At 40.5% G+C, this 15253-nt stretch overlaps 1 long non-coding RNA gene across 3 annotated transcripts in view; it reads left to right on the top strand.

Moving 5' to 3' along the window:
- The window catches only part of LOC147673533 (uncharacterized), a 93655-nt gene extending 84317 nt beyond the window's left edge, over positions 1 to 9338 (top strand). For 2 of the 3 annotated variants that reach the window (XR_015302619.1, XR_015302620.1), the window contains exons 2-3: positions 4039 to 4148; positions 8927 to 9108. This is a non-coding gene — a long non-coding RNA (uncharacterized LOC147673533). Of the gene's footprint in view, positions 1 to 4038; positions 4149 to 8926 lie in introns of all 3 variants that reach the window. The other variant, XR_015302621.1, reaches the window with a different exon arrangement.
- The last annotated feature ends 5915 nt before the right edge of the window (positions 9339 to 15253 follow it).

Below are 15253 nucleotides of genomic sequence, written 5' to 3'. Positions count from 1 at the left end.
GTATACTTGAAATTGTAACACCTGCAGAACATGCAGGCAAAACAATACAAACATGGCACAGAGCATCTTTGTATGTCTTTTTGGGCAATAATATTAATTTGAATTCTATTACACAATATACTTCACTCCCTAACTTGATTCTGGAAGGTCTGATGGCTTGGGACAGTGTTGTGGGTAAACAGACATAATATCGATTCCAAAATATCGTTTGGACAAAATATCGAGTAAAAAATATAGACAAGCCAAAATATCGACCAGACATAATATAGACTACAAAAATATCGAGTAATATCGATATTAATAGCCAAAATATCGAATCAAAAATATAGACTAGACATAATATCGACTAGATAGAATATAGACAAAAAAAAATCGAAAATAAGGTAGTTATTAATAATTTTTTATAATTGTGTAATATAAATCTATAGCGGGTTGTGGGTTTATAGGGGAATAGGGTGGGAAGTAATTTAATTATAATTAATTAATTGTGTAAATTATTAATAATTGTTAATTAATTATTAATTGGTAAATAAAATATAATTGGTAAAAAATAATAAATAATTAATTAATTTTTAGTAAAATATTTTCTGTAGCGGGTTGTGGGTTTATAGGGGAATAGGGTGGGAAGTAATTTTATTATAATTAATTAATTAATTATGTAAATTAATAATAATTGTTACTTCATTATTAATAGGTAATTAATTAAAATAGAATTGGTAAATAATTATAAATATTTAATTGATAAATAATTAATATTTAGTAAAATATTTTCTGTAGCGGGTTTATAGGGGGATAGGGTGGGAAGTAATTTAATAATAATTAATTATGTTAATTAATCATAATTGTTAAATAATTATTAATTGGTAATTAATTAAAATATAATTGGTAAATAATTATAAATATTTAATAAATAATTAATATTTAGTAAATTATTTTCTGTAGTGGGTTGTGAGTTTATAGGGGGATAGGGTGGTAAGTTATTTAATATTAATTAATTATGTAAATTAATTAAAATTGTTAATTGTTAATTAATTATTAGTCATTTTAACCCCTACGCTATCCAGCGCTTTCCCTACTGTTGCACCCACTGGAGTGGGAATAGTAATTTTAACCCCTACACTATCCAACGCATTCCCTACTGTTGCACCCACTGGAGTGGGAATAGTAATTTTAACCCCTACGCTATCCAACGCTTTCCCTACTGTTGCACCCACTGGAGTGGGAATAGTAATTTTTACCCCTATGCTATCCAACGCTTTCCCTACTGTTGCACCCACTGGAGTGGGAATAGTAATTTTTACCCCTACGCTATCCAACGCTTTCCCTACTGTTGCACCCACTGGAGTGGGAAAAGTAATTTTAATCCCTCCGCTATCCAATGTTTTCCCTACTGTTGCACTCTTTGGAGTGGGAATAGTAATTTTTACCTCTACGCTATCCAGCGCTTTCCCTACTGTTACACTCACTGGAGTGGGAATAGTAATTTTTACCTCTAAGCTATCCAACGCTTTCCCTACTGTTGCACCCACTGGAGTGGGAATAGTAATTTTTACCCCTACGCTATCCAACGATTTCCCTACTGTTGCACCCACTGGAGTGGGAATAGTAATTTTTACCCCAACGCTATCCAACGATTTCCCTACTGTTGCACCCACTGGAGTGGGAATAGTAATTTTTACCCCAACGCTATCCAACGATTTCCCTACTGTTGCACCCACTGGAGTGGGAATAGTAATTTTTACCCCTACGCTATCCAACGTTTTCCCTACTGTTGCACCCACTGGAGTGGGAATAGTAATTTTTACCCCTACGCTGTCCAGCGTTTTTCTACTGTTGAATTCACTATAGTTGTTACAATACATTTTAACCAATTTGCTATGCTACGGTAAAAATATTATATATATTTAGTTAATAATATGTATTTATATATATATATATATATATATATATTATAATTTTTTTATTTTTGTAATTTACATTAATTATTTATTAACATTACATTTATTTAATCATTTTAACTAAGTAAATATATTTATTTTTATATTAGTTTTAACTTAATTTAAAGACATATAAAAAAAACGATATTTTGACAGTCTATATTATTTACAGTCGATATTTTAGAGTCGATATTTTTGTACTTACCTGTATAAAGATAGAAACTCGATATTTTGTCCTTCGATATTTTCTCATCGATATTTTTGCAAGTCGATATTAATGGGCTCGATATTATTTCAGTGATCCAGTGTTGTGATCAATCACCCCTGACTCTTCAAAAGCACGGCTACTGTTGCAGAAAACTGATCTACATTATTAACCCTTCAAGTTAATGTTATTTACTCTATCCCGCTGACCTTTGAGGGGTGCCTCTGACAGGCGGCTCACTGTTCCCTCTGTCATGGAGGCATATTAGTGGCAGTCCTGGCATATGACTGACATTTGTGGCCTCACTAACCACATGCCTTTCCTGCCTCTAATCTGTAACTGCGAGTAACATTTTGGGATCACATGTGAACTGCCAGTGGTTTAGTTTAGTATATGGCAATACCAGTAAAACCGGTTCAAGGCGCAGAACAAGACAAACAACGACACAAAACAAGTCGCCCTCTCTAGCAAAAATCTTAATACAGTGGAACTAACATTTTAAAACTCATTGGAGCAGAGTGAAACTAGTAAGTTTCCAACAAAAGGCAAACCTACTTTAAAAAAGTATTGAATGGGCCTCTTAATCCTGCTTTTAAAAAAAAAGCACCATTGGCGCCTATTTTTGAAGCTTTCACAGTCATTCTGCCTTCAGGGCAAGAGTTGGTCTCTTTTAAGACATTTGATCTGAATGGTTAGTAAGGCTGGGTGCAGTGCGATACAAGTCTGGTTTCACCCGTAAAAAGACTGCTGTACAAATGCAGTCAGTCATTTCAGTTTCATCTCCTTGATACCCTGTTGGCATGGGGTGTAGTTGGTAACTTGCTCTACCCGTTTAATGGAGACCGGTTGATTTCCTAAGCCCTGGCTAAACACAGCAAGGGAAGCAAACGTAACAAGTTATCCAGCTTACAACCACAGGAAAAGCGGGTAACGTGAAATGACATGCTGGCGCAAGCAGCTCAAGAGGTTGGAAAATAGGGCTTAATTTGGAGATCCAAATATTAACAAACCGAGGGTTCAGGCAAACTCTTCAATGGCAATTCATCATTATCTAGTAACCAAGATTTGGTGAGAAATGGCCACCTTTGGTTTCCATACCAATGTGAATATTACCAGTTCCCGGTCCTGCGCTTCCTGAAACAAGTGTTGAATTGACTTTTTTAAAGCTTGAATGCTCCATCACAGAACATGATTAATATAATGCAAAGTAGAACTCTGTTCAGGCTCTCAGTAGGCTGGCAGTCACTGGCACCCTCTAGCCAAGACATCCAAACCAGATTCAGGTACTCAAAGGACTGATGCTTCACTGCATGGGCTTCTTAAGTGATGCAGTGGCTTACGATTGGCTATTTGGAGCAGTAATGGTGGAGCTGACGCAAGCTGTGGTACCAAGGATATTAATGAGCGCCATAAAGGAGATGAGCGAGGCTGAAAGCAAGTATACATTTACAGCTGAGGATAAATCCTTCCTTCAAAGCTTTTGGTGCGCTATCGTGCTGGTTGATTGCTTATTGTGTGAATTTTTTGGGAAGGGGGGAGTGAAATACCAAGGCTTGGGTTGATGTGGATCCCGTGAATGTCAGTGGTGCACCGGTCTTGGTAAGGCGATGAGCAATGACTCTGGTGGTAGGGGTGACCAGTGAAGCTGGATGTGAGGTGGCGTCAGATTGGAGGCAATTTGGAGTGTTGCACATAAATACAAATTCGGGGCTGGGTTGAGAGATTGAACTAGATATGGGATAGGGTGTGACTTCTTGGCTAGGGGTGTACTGGTGATACTGGGGTCTCTGTATACTGTGACCTGTGAGCTCAAAATCAGGGCTGGGAATGATGTAAGCAGTGACATCTGGAGTTGGAGCAAATGGTAAGTTCAGTGCTTCTCTTGTTTTCTTCCAGACTTCGAAGGTGCTGTGCAGGATCTGGTGGCAGAGCTAGCTCGGCTCAGTGAAAACATTGAGGCAGTGACAGAGTACCAGTCAACTGTTCTCCGCGTCACCAAACTTCTGGTCAGTTGTATTATTTAATACCTGAAGAATCCCCTGCTTTGATGTTAGGACATCTGTGAGCCACTGTAGTGTGGGCAGTTAGCTAGGTTCATTGGCATTCCTTGTTGTGATCAAGACTGCATGACACATGTTTCCCCTTATCAATACTTTCTTACACTACCTAGCGTTGCAGAAAAAAATGCCCTAAAGGATTTCAGAGAGAGCACCTCTAGCCCTGGAGCAGGCTTTTGCCATAGCACAAACTCTTTTGAGTTCCAACCACTTGTAGCAAAGAATTCTGAGGTTTCCCCATTCTTGGCGCAGAGAAATGCTGTCTGAGATTTGACTCCTGTTCCTGGAGCTGTGCTGCCTTACCTCTGACTGCTCTCCTTGGAGCAAAACCTTCTGAACCCTGTCCACTCTTCTTGGAGCAAAGCTTTCTGACTTGTGACCACATCACTGAGCTTTAAACCCTCTCCATTTAGCAATGGTATCTGATGTATCTTCACTGTTCTATGTGAGCTCTGACTACTGACCTTGGAGCAGAGCAATTTGAGGCCTAACCATACTTGCTGGAGTAAAGCTAGGTGAGCTTTACCCACCAGTAATGGAGCAAACTTCCCTGAGTTTGGAGTGCATATACCAGCATTCTTTGAACTTTGATCGCTAGCCCTTTAGTGGCATTGAAGGTTCAGCACCAACTCTTGAACATAACTACCTGTTCATGACCACAAGTTCTCCAATAAAGCAAAAGTACAACAATTCAAATGTACAAAACTGATTTGACAAGTGCTTCTCAGATCCCTTAGTTCTCTCAGAATTTGTTGTAGTTGGTTCATAATTTGTTATGACTGACACATCATTAATTACTAACTGGATTAACCTCCCTATTTCAAATGAATGTTTGTAGGTTAGCCCCCATCCTTGCCTGATCCACAGCTCCTCATGGGAGTGAGGTATCTTAACTGCTTAATCGCTTCCTGCTGGGAGACTTTCTCTTAATTCCTTCTTCTGAGACCTTGAGTAAGGTCTGTTATATTGGAGTGATTTGTGTCGAGGGGTGGGATCTGGGGCTTCTTTGTTCTGACCAATTAGTTTCTTCCAAGCCTTTATTGTGTACTTGGGGCTAACAAATTGATGGACAGATGATGTCTGAATATCAGTTTCTTAAACTTTGTCAGTATTCTAGTTCAGCATGATTGCATTTTGCCAGGTATTTTTTATTTGTTTTAAGTATTTATTGAGGGCAAAACTGAGATTAAAGATCTTTTGCATTAAAAGGAGTTTAGGAAAGGCCAAGAGCCTCCTAAAAACTAAAAGATAGTCTTAGAAGTAGAGATAATCTGAAACGAGTACACAGGTAGTATAGAGACTGAGCCTGTAGTGAGTAAGGTAACGAACTGAGGAGCGGCGAAAATGAGCTTGCTATGGGTAGAGTGACAAATTGAGAAGTTAGAATAAGTTTGTGATGAATGGAGGGGCAAAGTGAGGATTGAACATCCGAGAAGAGGTAGGACTGAGCCTGTGATATGGAGAGGGAAGGAGACGGCCAGACACTGACTGAGGTGGATTAAGGATATACTTATGAGTTGTGGTGAGACTGAGCCCCTGGCAAACATGGAAAGTTTTTGACTCCTAGAGGGACAAAGTGAGGAAAGAGGACCAAGGAGACATGAAACAGCCTGTGAACCTTTTAACAAGTGCAGGTATAAGGAAAGAAGAGCAAGAGAACCTGTGATGAAAGGTAAATTGTGTTGAAAAGGAGTATTAGAGATCATTGAAGCAGGTGATGTGAGACATAAGCATGTAGGAAAATTAAAGACAGTGGGGTATTCAAGCCTGTGTTGAAGGGAGAAGAATGTGAAAAGTATCAGCAGATTCTGGGACGAAAAGAGTGACCAGGTGAAAAGGTTGGGCGAAGTGGTGAAAGAAGCAACTAAGTGACAGTGATAGGCCCAGCCAGATGATTGAATGGACAGGGTGAGAAAGATCAGCAGAATCTCTTGTTTATGGAGTACAAGGTAAGAAGGATAAGCCGGATGGAGAATGAAGTGGTATGGAATTGAGGGAAAACTGACTGTAGTGAAGGAAATGAAGATAAGAATCTGAAGGGCAAGAGGTGGCCAGAGGGGGTATAGAGACAAAATATCGACTCCAAAATATCGACTGGACATAATATTGAGTTTTTAATATAGACTGGACAAAATATCGACTGGACATAATATCGACTACAAAAATATCGTTTTTCAGGTAAGTGAAGTAATATCGACTGTATAAAATATAGATAGCAAAAATATCGATTTTTTAATAATATGTAATATTTTATAGTGTATTTTTATGTAATAATATGTGTGAATAGTGTGTATTAATGTTATAAAATATTTTATTACATGAATTTTGTTTTTATAATAATTGCGTAATGTAATTCTGTAGCGGGTTGTGGGTTTATAGGGGAATAGGGTGGGAAGTAATTTAATAATAATTAATTAATTAATATATGTTTGTTAATATTTTTAATTAATAATTAATTGATAATTAATTAATATTAATTAGTTAATTAATTAATATAATTTTGAACATAATTTGTATTAGTAAATAATTGTTAATTAATTAATTGTAATTAGTTAATTACATTAATTAGAGTACATTTTTAATATATATAATTTTGTGTAATTTTTAAGTAATTAATTTTGAAAAAATAATATTAATTATTAAAATAATTACAGCTAATGTTCTAATATATTTACTTTATTGTTATTGTTAATTAATAATTAATTGCTAATTAAATAATATTGATAAATTTTGGGTAAAGGAGCATTTTTAGGGTTCAGGGTCAGTTTTCAGTTCATGGGTAAAGGGGTATTTTTAGGGTTCAGGGTCAGTTTTCAGTTCATGGGTAAAGGGGTATTTTTAGGGTTCAGGGTCAGTTTTCAGTTCATGGGTAAAGGGGTATTTTTAGGGTTCAGGGTCAGTTTTCAGTTCATGGGTAAAGGGGTATTTTTAGGGTTCAGGGTCAGTTTTCAGTTCATGGGTAAAGGGGTATTTTTAGGGTTCAGGGTCAGTTTTCAGTTTTTGGGTAAAGGGGCATTTTTAGGGTTCAGGGTCAGTTTTCAGTTTTTGGGTAAAGGGGTATTTTTAGGGTTCAGGGTCAGTTTTGGGTTTTTGGGTAAAGGGGTATTTTTAGGGTTCAGGGTCAGTTTTGGGTATTTGGGTAAAGGGGTATTTTTAGGGTTCAGGGTCAGTTTTGGGTTTTTGGGTAAAGGGGTATTTTTAGGGTTCAGGGTCAACAAATAAGATTTAAAAAAATTATTTTTATTATTTTTATTTATTATTTAATTATTATAATTTAATTTAAGTCGTTTTAAGTATATTTTAGTAATTAAAATTTAATATTAATTTAATTTAACACTGTTTTTAATAAAGTCGATATTTTTTACATCTATATTTTTGTTAACGATATTTTGTACTCGATATTTTTGTACTTACCTGTTTGTAGATACAAACTCGATATTTTGACTGTCGATATTTTGTCCACGATATTTTGGCAACTCGATATTTTGTCCGTCGATATTATTTCAGTGATCCGGCCAGAGGGATAGGAATAGTTTGTGGAATGGAGAGACAGTAAGAAGGGTTGCCCGAGTCTGAGGAATCCAGAGACCGCGAAGTTTAGGGAGTGTAAATTGGAAAGACTGGGTAGGAAGGATAGGCAGAGACGGGATAGAAAAGGTGAGACGAATAGGCAGTGTCTGTAGAATTGAGAGACAGTGAGAAGACCGGGTAAGGAGGTTTGGTGGAATGGGGGAAACGCAATAAGGATTTGCAGAATCTGTGGAATGGAAGGAAAGGGTGAGAACGATTGGCAGTCTAGAATTGAGAGACCAGAAGAGAATACTTGGCCTTATCTGTGGTGGATGGACAGCCTGGCAATCTGCTGAATTTTATAAGAATTACATTTTTTTAAAACCTCTTTTTATTAAAGTTTGCTCATCGTACAGCCAATTTAGTATGCGAGGCAGTTACACAGTATACACTCCAGTCACAGGAAATTGCACCATATTCCCCCCCACCCTTTCGACAACCTATTGAGACGGAGCTGTGTTTTCCATCGGCGAACTCAAACCTCTTCTTGCAATGATACTGGGTCCCCACCCTGTCCAGCCCATCCTCAACCCTTTTATTAATGATCTGTCAGTCAGCCCTCCCTTTCCCTATAGTAAAATGATAGTCATACACATTTGTCCCCATTGACAGGAGTACCGGGGTACAACTTCCCACCTCCTGTATATTGGGAACCAATTCCGGACACACAGCTCATTACAACGGCCAGCAGTATACATTTTTCATGCTAAGAATTTTAATTTTAACTAGATCTCTGTGTTTGGAATCGTAATAGCATATACCGTATTTTCTGGCGTATAAGACTCTGGGCGTATAAGACGACCCCCTACTTTTCCTTTTAAAATATAGGGTTTGGGCTATACTCGCTTGCTTATAAAATGACCACGGCGTATAAGACGACCCCCAACTTTTGAAAAGATTTTCAAGGGTTAAAAAGTCGTCTTATACGCCAGAAAATACGGTAGCTGTGCTCATCCTTGTCCCACCAACGCTAAGTGGTGAGTTGCCGTTCAGAAAATGTAGGCCAATCTCAGAAAAATATGTAATATGATCTGGGCTGCTCGTTTGGATCTAGGAGATTTTGAATACACATGGGCTACCTAGATGGCACTTTATGATATTTACTGTTAGCATCCGGGAGCTGTTGCTCGCTCAAGTGTCTCTCTCTTCCTGTGCAGTGCTCCTGGATGGAGAACATTGAAGAGCTTTCCAGGCACCGGAAGGAGCTCCCCTCCACCACCACGAACAGAAACTGACCTATGACCATTGGATAAGAGAGGTCGCACTGGGGAGACACAGGAAGAAATCGGGTGAATCAGTGGTGCTGATAGGCTGCGCAAAAGGGAGAGGATGACGTTCCTGGAGCAAAAAAAATTTATGTGGATGGCCAGCTGAGTAAAGAGGGATGCTATGGTTTCTACAGCCGAAAGAAAGGCGTTATAAATTTGGAGCCCTTTGCAATCATATTAAACTCGTCCGTGAGTTTTGTAATACACCTCATAATACTTAATATGTGTATATAAATGTGTATGTATATATGTATATAAAACATTGAAGAAAACCACACTTGCAATAAATCCTGTCACTGATATATTTGTTGATTTGTCCTGGTTTCTGCAGTCTTTGTTTTGAGACATATTACTGTGTTTTTCCCCTTGTTTAATTCAATTCTGTAATTCAGGGCATCTGGATCCTTCCCTTAGCACCTGCTTTATGTCTTAATGTTTTCCTGCTTGTCTGTAGCTGCTTCGTGTCTGTCAAGATGTGTTTACCAAGCCTTCCCACCTTCCTGGAAACAGTCCCGGCAGGAGTGGGCGCTAAGGAGTATTGCTGTGCCATACGCAGTGGGCCCTGCTCTTTTTACACGTGCATACCCTTAGTGGTGCTCTGCAAACTTTTTGATTGGTTTTGATAGGCGCCTTGACACCTTCGGGTTTAGTTTGCGCGATACAAGTTGCTTAATAAATAAATAAATAAATAAGAGGTGGTTTACAGGAGGTAGACTGATTTGGGATCTTTAAACTTGTGGGGCGCTGTTTGATAGAAAGAGATGGGGTTATCATGTTGATTTTTTTAAAAGCTCTTTTGAATCTATTATTCCTGGCCCACTTATGAGACTTCAGGGGGGAAAAAGCAAGAAGGATGAAGGCTCAGATCCTAAATGAAGCGGTCTGAATGGCAGAGGTTTTGGGCCTCGTTCTGAGATGGCGGCCATTTTGAGAGGTTATTGCACATTGGTTGAATACAGATACCACTGAGTGGGTATTTTTTTCTCCATTCTAATTTCCTTATCTAACGAGGAAATAGTGTTTTCATGCATTCCAGGTTTCAGAAATCGTAATGTGCAGTATTTTGCCATGCAATGAGGAAACATGTGGTGTTACCGCACAAATTGTAATCTCGATTTAGGCACTTCTATTTACACCTGAATCTGGATTGCCAGAGAAGTCGGAATGAGGATTAGGTAGGGTTTGTAAGGTAGAAACACTTCAAATCAAATCATGGTTATAGCAATTTGTACATCTTTAACCAATGGGGCAGCCCCTATTCCAGCCAATGGGAGAGGGGTGGATGTGAGCATTGCAAATAGAAGAATGGGGATTTTAGGGGATGGAAGAGGCACAGCGGAAGGAATAAAAGAAAAAAATAGGGGAGGGAGAAGAGGGGCGCAAAGAGAGGAAATCCAGATTTGAAAAGCAGGAGGAGGGGGTTATTATAGGAATTAAAGTGAAGCTTAGATTAGTAGTAATTTGGGACTACAGATTCATGAGTGGAAGTATGGTTGATGAAAGTAGGAAGGGGCACCAGAGAAGGCTTGGAAAACTAGATGGTCCGAGCTAAATAATGAGATGTATGTATCCATAAATGTATCCTTTGTTTCTCATAATGCTCATGAACGTTTATTAACGTCTCTGTACTGGGGTGAATGTTTGGCGTTGTTCGACATTCTGCCCATCAGTTGATCTTGTTGCATTTGTTGCCCCGAGTGGGATGGGTATACCCAGACTTGGGTCCAGTGCTCTCCATGCCACTGGAGTCAAGTTAGCCTGGCTGAAGAGGGGTGAAACCATGAAACCGGTCCCAGGAGAGTCAAGACTGATTTGCATATGCCTTCGTTTAAACTGGAATGGCATTGGGAGCGAAAAAACTGTGGATTTAGGCCAGGACTCTGTATTGGGGTGAATGTTTCACATTGTTCAACGTTCTGTCCATCAATTGTTCTTTTTGCATTTGTCACCCAGAGTGGGACGGGTATCCCCAGACGTGGATCCCATGCTCTCCATCCCACTGGAGTCACGCTAGTCTGGCTGATGAAGGGTGAGACCCTGAAACCGGTCTCAGGATGCTTGTTTCCGGTCCAGAGAGGACCTGGTTTGGCAGTTTGGGCTGGACTGTTCTCATTGGGTGCAGGGTCAAGACTGATTTGCAAATGGCTGGGGAGCAAAAAAACGACCGATTTAACCCCAGATCTCTGTACTGGGGTGAATGTTTGACATTGTTCAACATTCTGTCCATCAATTGTTCTTTTTGCATTTATAAAAATCAGGTATCTTTTTTAACCAAACTCATTGCAAAAATGTTACTTTTTTTAATAAAAAAAAAGACAGGTCTACCTTTCATTTGGATGTGTGTTTGTGCCGCTGGGCCAATAAAAGAAGGCTAAGGGCAACGTGTTAACTTCCTCTCACCTGCCTGGTAACACCAGTTGGCAGATGCACAGGGCCACTCTCCATTCATAGCTCCAAGTGCCCTTACTGCCCAACCCCCTCCCTCTGCCTCATGTCTCCTGCGACTCCTCCATGTCTCCTCTGCCCCTCACTGCCTTGTGACTCCTCAGTGTCCCAATCCTCACTTTCCAACTCTAAAAACCTCTTCCTCTGAGATTTTAACCTTCATTGGAACAAAAAGGAAGATCCTATGGTTAACCTCCTCACTGAGCTACTTGACATCAATGACCTAAAACAACTATGCCACTCTCCTACTTGCTCCAAAGGAGCCACTTCGACGCTATCATTACTAGCAATGAGCTGGCCTCCCTTTCCTCCATCGTTCCCATCAACTGGTCCAACCACCACCTCATCCTTTTCACGATCACTAACACTGTACTACCCCCTTCACCCAAAACCATCAAACCGATGAAACTGAGCAGGAATCTTCATCTTATTCCCCCCAGGCGAACTTGAGACCAAAGTCAAAACTCATCTTCGACTTTCTCCTCCCTCCCAAAATGCAAATGACCTCATCGAACAGTTTAATAAATCCATCTTTGAGGTCCTTGACCAAATTGCCCCAGCCAGACTAAAACAACAGAAAAACTCCTCTTCCAAATCCTAGTTCAATCCAGATCTCTACAATGAGAGACGCGCACTTAGATCGACTGAACGCATATGGAGGCAATACCCTTTCCTCTTAAACCTCTCTCTCCTCAGATCTGCTTGATCCAACTATAAAAAACACATCCTCAATGCTAAGACTTCCTTCTTCCCCTCCCAACTCGACCGGACCAAAAACAGACCTAGGGAACTCTTCAGCATTATTAAAAAACAAACTTCCTCTGCACCCCCCAATGTGATTGCCACCACTGAGAGATGCAAAGAAATTGGCAACTACTTCTCAGAACAAATCTCCAAAATTGATCAACCCTTCGCCCTTACTCCCCTCCTTCTTAACCTACTTCCCTCACCGGATATTTCCTCCAATTCTCCTTTACTCTCTACGCTTCCTCATGACTCCTCATCGTTCCCTCCTATCGTCCCTATTCCTGAACCCGGCCCCATCTTATTTGAGCAAAAAAATAATGCTTCTCGACACGACTTTCAACCAGTCACTGAACTTGATGTCCTTAACGTCATCTCCAGACTTAAACCGTCATCTCACACAAAGACCCTCTCCCTTCCCACCTTGTCCAAGATCTAAAACATATTATTGGACCTCTATCATCAACTCCTCCTTTACCTCTGGTTATGTCCCTGCTTCCCTCCAATTGGGACAAATTGCGCCCATCCTCAAAAATCCTGCTGGTGACCCTGATGACCTAAATAACCTTTGTCCTATCTCTAACCTTCCTCTTCTCTCAAAAGCACTTGAAAAATGCGCCCTGCTCCAACTAGATAAACACATTGAATAAATCAATCTTTTAGACTCCAATCAGGCTTCAGTAAGAGCTGTAGTACAGAAACGGCAATGCTAAACATAATTGATGACATCCATCCCACCCTCGACAAAGGCAAATCTTCCCTTCTCATTCTCCTTGATCTCTCTGCTACTTTTAACACTGTTAACCACTCTACTCTACTTAATACACTTAAGGATCGTTTTGGCCTCAACGGTTCAGTCCTCTAATGGTTCATCTCCTTTTTCCAACACAGAACCCAGCAAATTAAAATCTGTGACGCCTTTCCAAACCTCTGCCTGTCTCCCTAGGGGTCCCACAGGGCTCTGTCCTCTCCCCCTCTCTATTTAATCTCTTCATAGAACCCTTCACCCTTATGCTTAAGCAAGCGGGAATCAGTTACCACCTATACGCAGATGACACCCAACTTTACTATAAGATTCAATCTCGTTTGGATGTTCTTTACCTCAATAATGCCTTGATTAAGATTCAATTCTGGTTCCACTACAACCACCTCAAACTCAACCCAAAAAAGACCGAAATCATTCTTTTATCCCCTAAGAACAACACGCTCCATATTGTATCCTGGATCTCTGACCTTACCGCACTCAACTGCTCTCTCACTACATGAAACTCGTTTAAATCCCTCGGTTTTAACATTGACCAAAACCTTATTCTTATCCCCCACATAAAGAATTCGGCCAAAAGCGCTCTCTTCACACTCCATCACCTCAAGAAAATAAAACTCTTCATTCCTGCAGACGACTTTAAGTTAGTCGTCCAATCGCTGGTCTTGTCGAAAATCGACTATGGTAACTCCATCCTCGCTGGAACCCCTAAAGTCCACCTAGCCCCAATCAAATCTGTTCTGAACCCGGTTGCTAGGCTCATTACCGACCGCAAACAGTCCGATCACATCTCCCCTGCTCTTAACCCCTTCCATGCTCATGACGAGCTCAGGTCGTCATGCAGCACGGTGCTCCTGTACTCATGACGAGCTGAGCTCATCATGACCACACCCGTTTTTATTGCTGTTCAACACAGCAGGGGAAAATCTCTAGCAGCGATGGTGTTAAAGCCCTCAAGTGGCTTGCCGTTGAAGGAAGAACTTCTTACAAGACAGCTCGCATTACGCACAAAGCTCTGCATCAACGCTCCCCGCAGCACCTGTCCGATAAACTTCACAAAGCTGGCTGCTCTAAATAATGGAGGAGCTCAAATACCCTCGCTCTTGACCCTCCTCTGTTAAACAAGAAAACCACATACTCTTGCTCCTTTTCCGGGAACGGGTCTAACATCTGGAACTCCCTCCCTAAAGATCTTCGTTGCAACCCCTCTTACGTCAGCTTCAAAAAAAGACCTCAAACTTCTCCTGCTCAACAAATACTGGGGTCCTTAATCCCTCCCCTGGGCACTCATCCCACCCCTACCTCCTACCGCTCTCCTCCCCCTCTATCATCTTCCTTCGCCCACTAACTCCTCCCACTAGCCTTTCCTATAGGACCTGCTTCGTCCCACTTGGTATTGCCTTAACCTCCCCCCTCCTCAGCCTCTCCCCATTCCCATACCCTTCCCCCTCTTCTCCATCCTTTCCCTCCCACGCTAGGCTAATCTCTCAGGACTTGCTGTAGCCCATTGCAATGCATGTAATTTGATCGTGTAAAACTGGAGTTTTTACTGTCTGGATGGGTTTTGAGTACTACCTCGTTGTAATTCTGTTAAATTACATTTAGTTATCCATGTATAGCGGTATGATATTGCCTTAACCTACCCCCCTCCCTAGCCTCTCCCCATTCCTATACCCTTCCTTCCTCTTTTCCATCCTTTCCCTCTCTCACTAGCCTAATCTCTCAGGATTTGCTGTAGCCCATTGCAACTTGTGTAATTAGATTGTGTAATATTTAAGCTGCTTTATACCGTTTGTATTGTTTTTTTAATACTACCTCATTGTACATTTTGCTATATTGCAATGAATTCTCATGTAAAGCGCACTGATACCCTCGGGTCCAGCCAGCGCTATATAAAACATTTTAAATAAATAAATAAAAATAAATAAGTGTCTCCTGTGGCTTCCACCCATCCCCGGCTCATCTGACTGTCCGCCACCCAATGTGAGAGCCTTTATCTGAATGTTCTGCAGTTAAAATAAGGATGAACCCAAAACAACACAGGGGCCTGCACCTTTCCGGACTTTGTTCAGAGACCAAATCCTATTGTACAGGTTTCTCAGTGGAGAGTGTTTTTTTTTTTTCCTCGACAACACGGGCTGGAAAATAAGGTTCAAAGGAGAGGGAGAAGAAGTGGGAATCCCTCAGACTGGGCCTCTGTTTCCTCGTACAACCAATTCAGTAACCAACATCGCCCTCTGACAAGTCTCCAAGGTGCAAATTTT

This window comes from Lissotriton vulgaris, chromosome 12 (genome assembly GCF_964263255.1).
Source record: "Lissotriton vulgaris chromosome 12, aLisVul1.2, whole genome shotgun sequence".
NCBI lineage: Eukaryota > Metazoa > Chordata > Amphibia > Caudata > Salamandridae > Lissotriton > Lissotriton vulgaris.
This window is presented reverse-complemented; position numbering and strand designations above follow the sequence as displayed.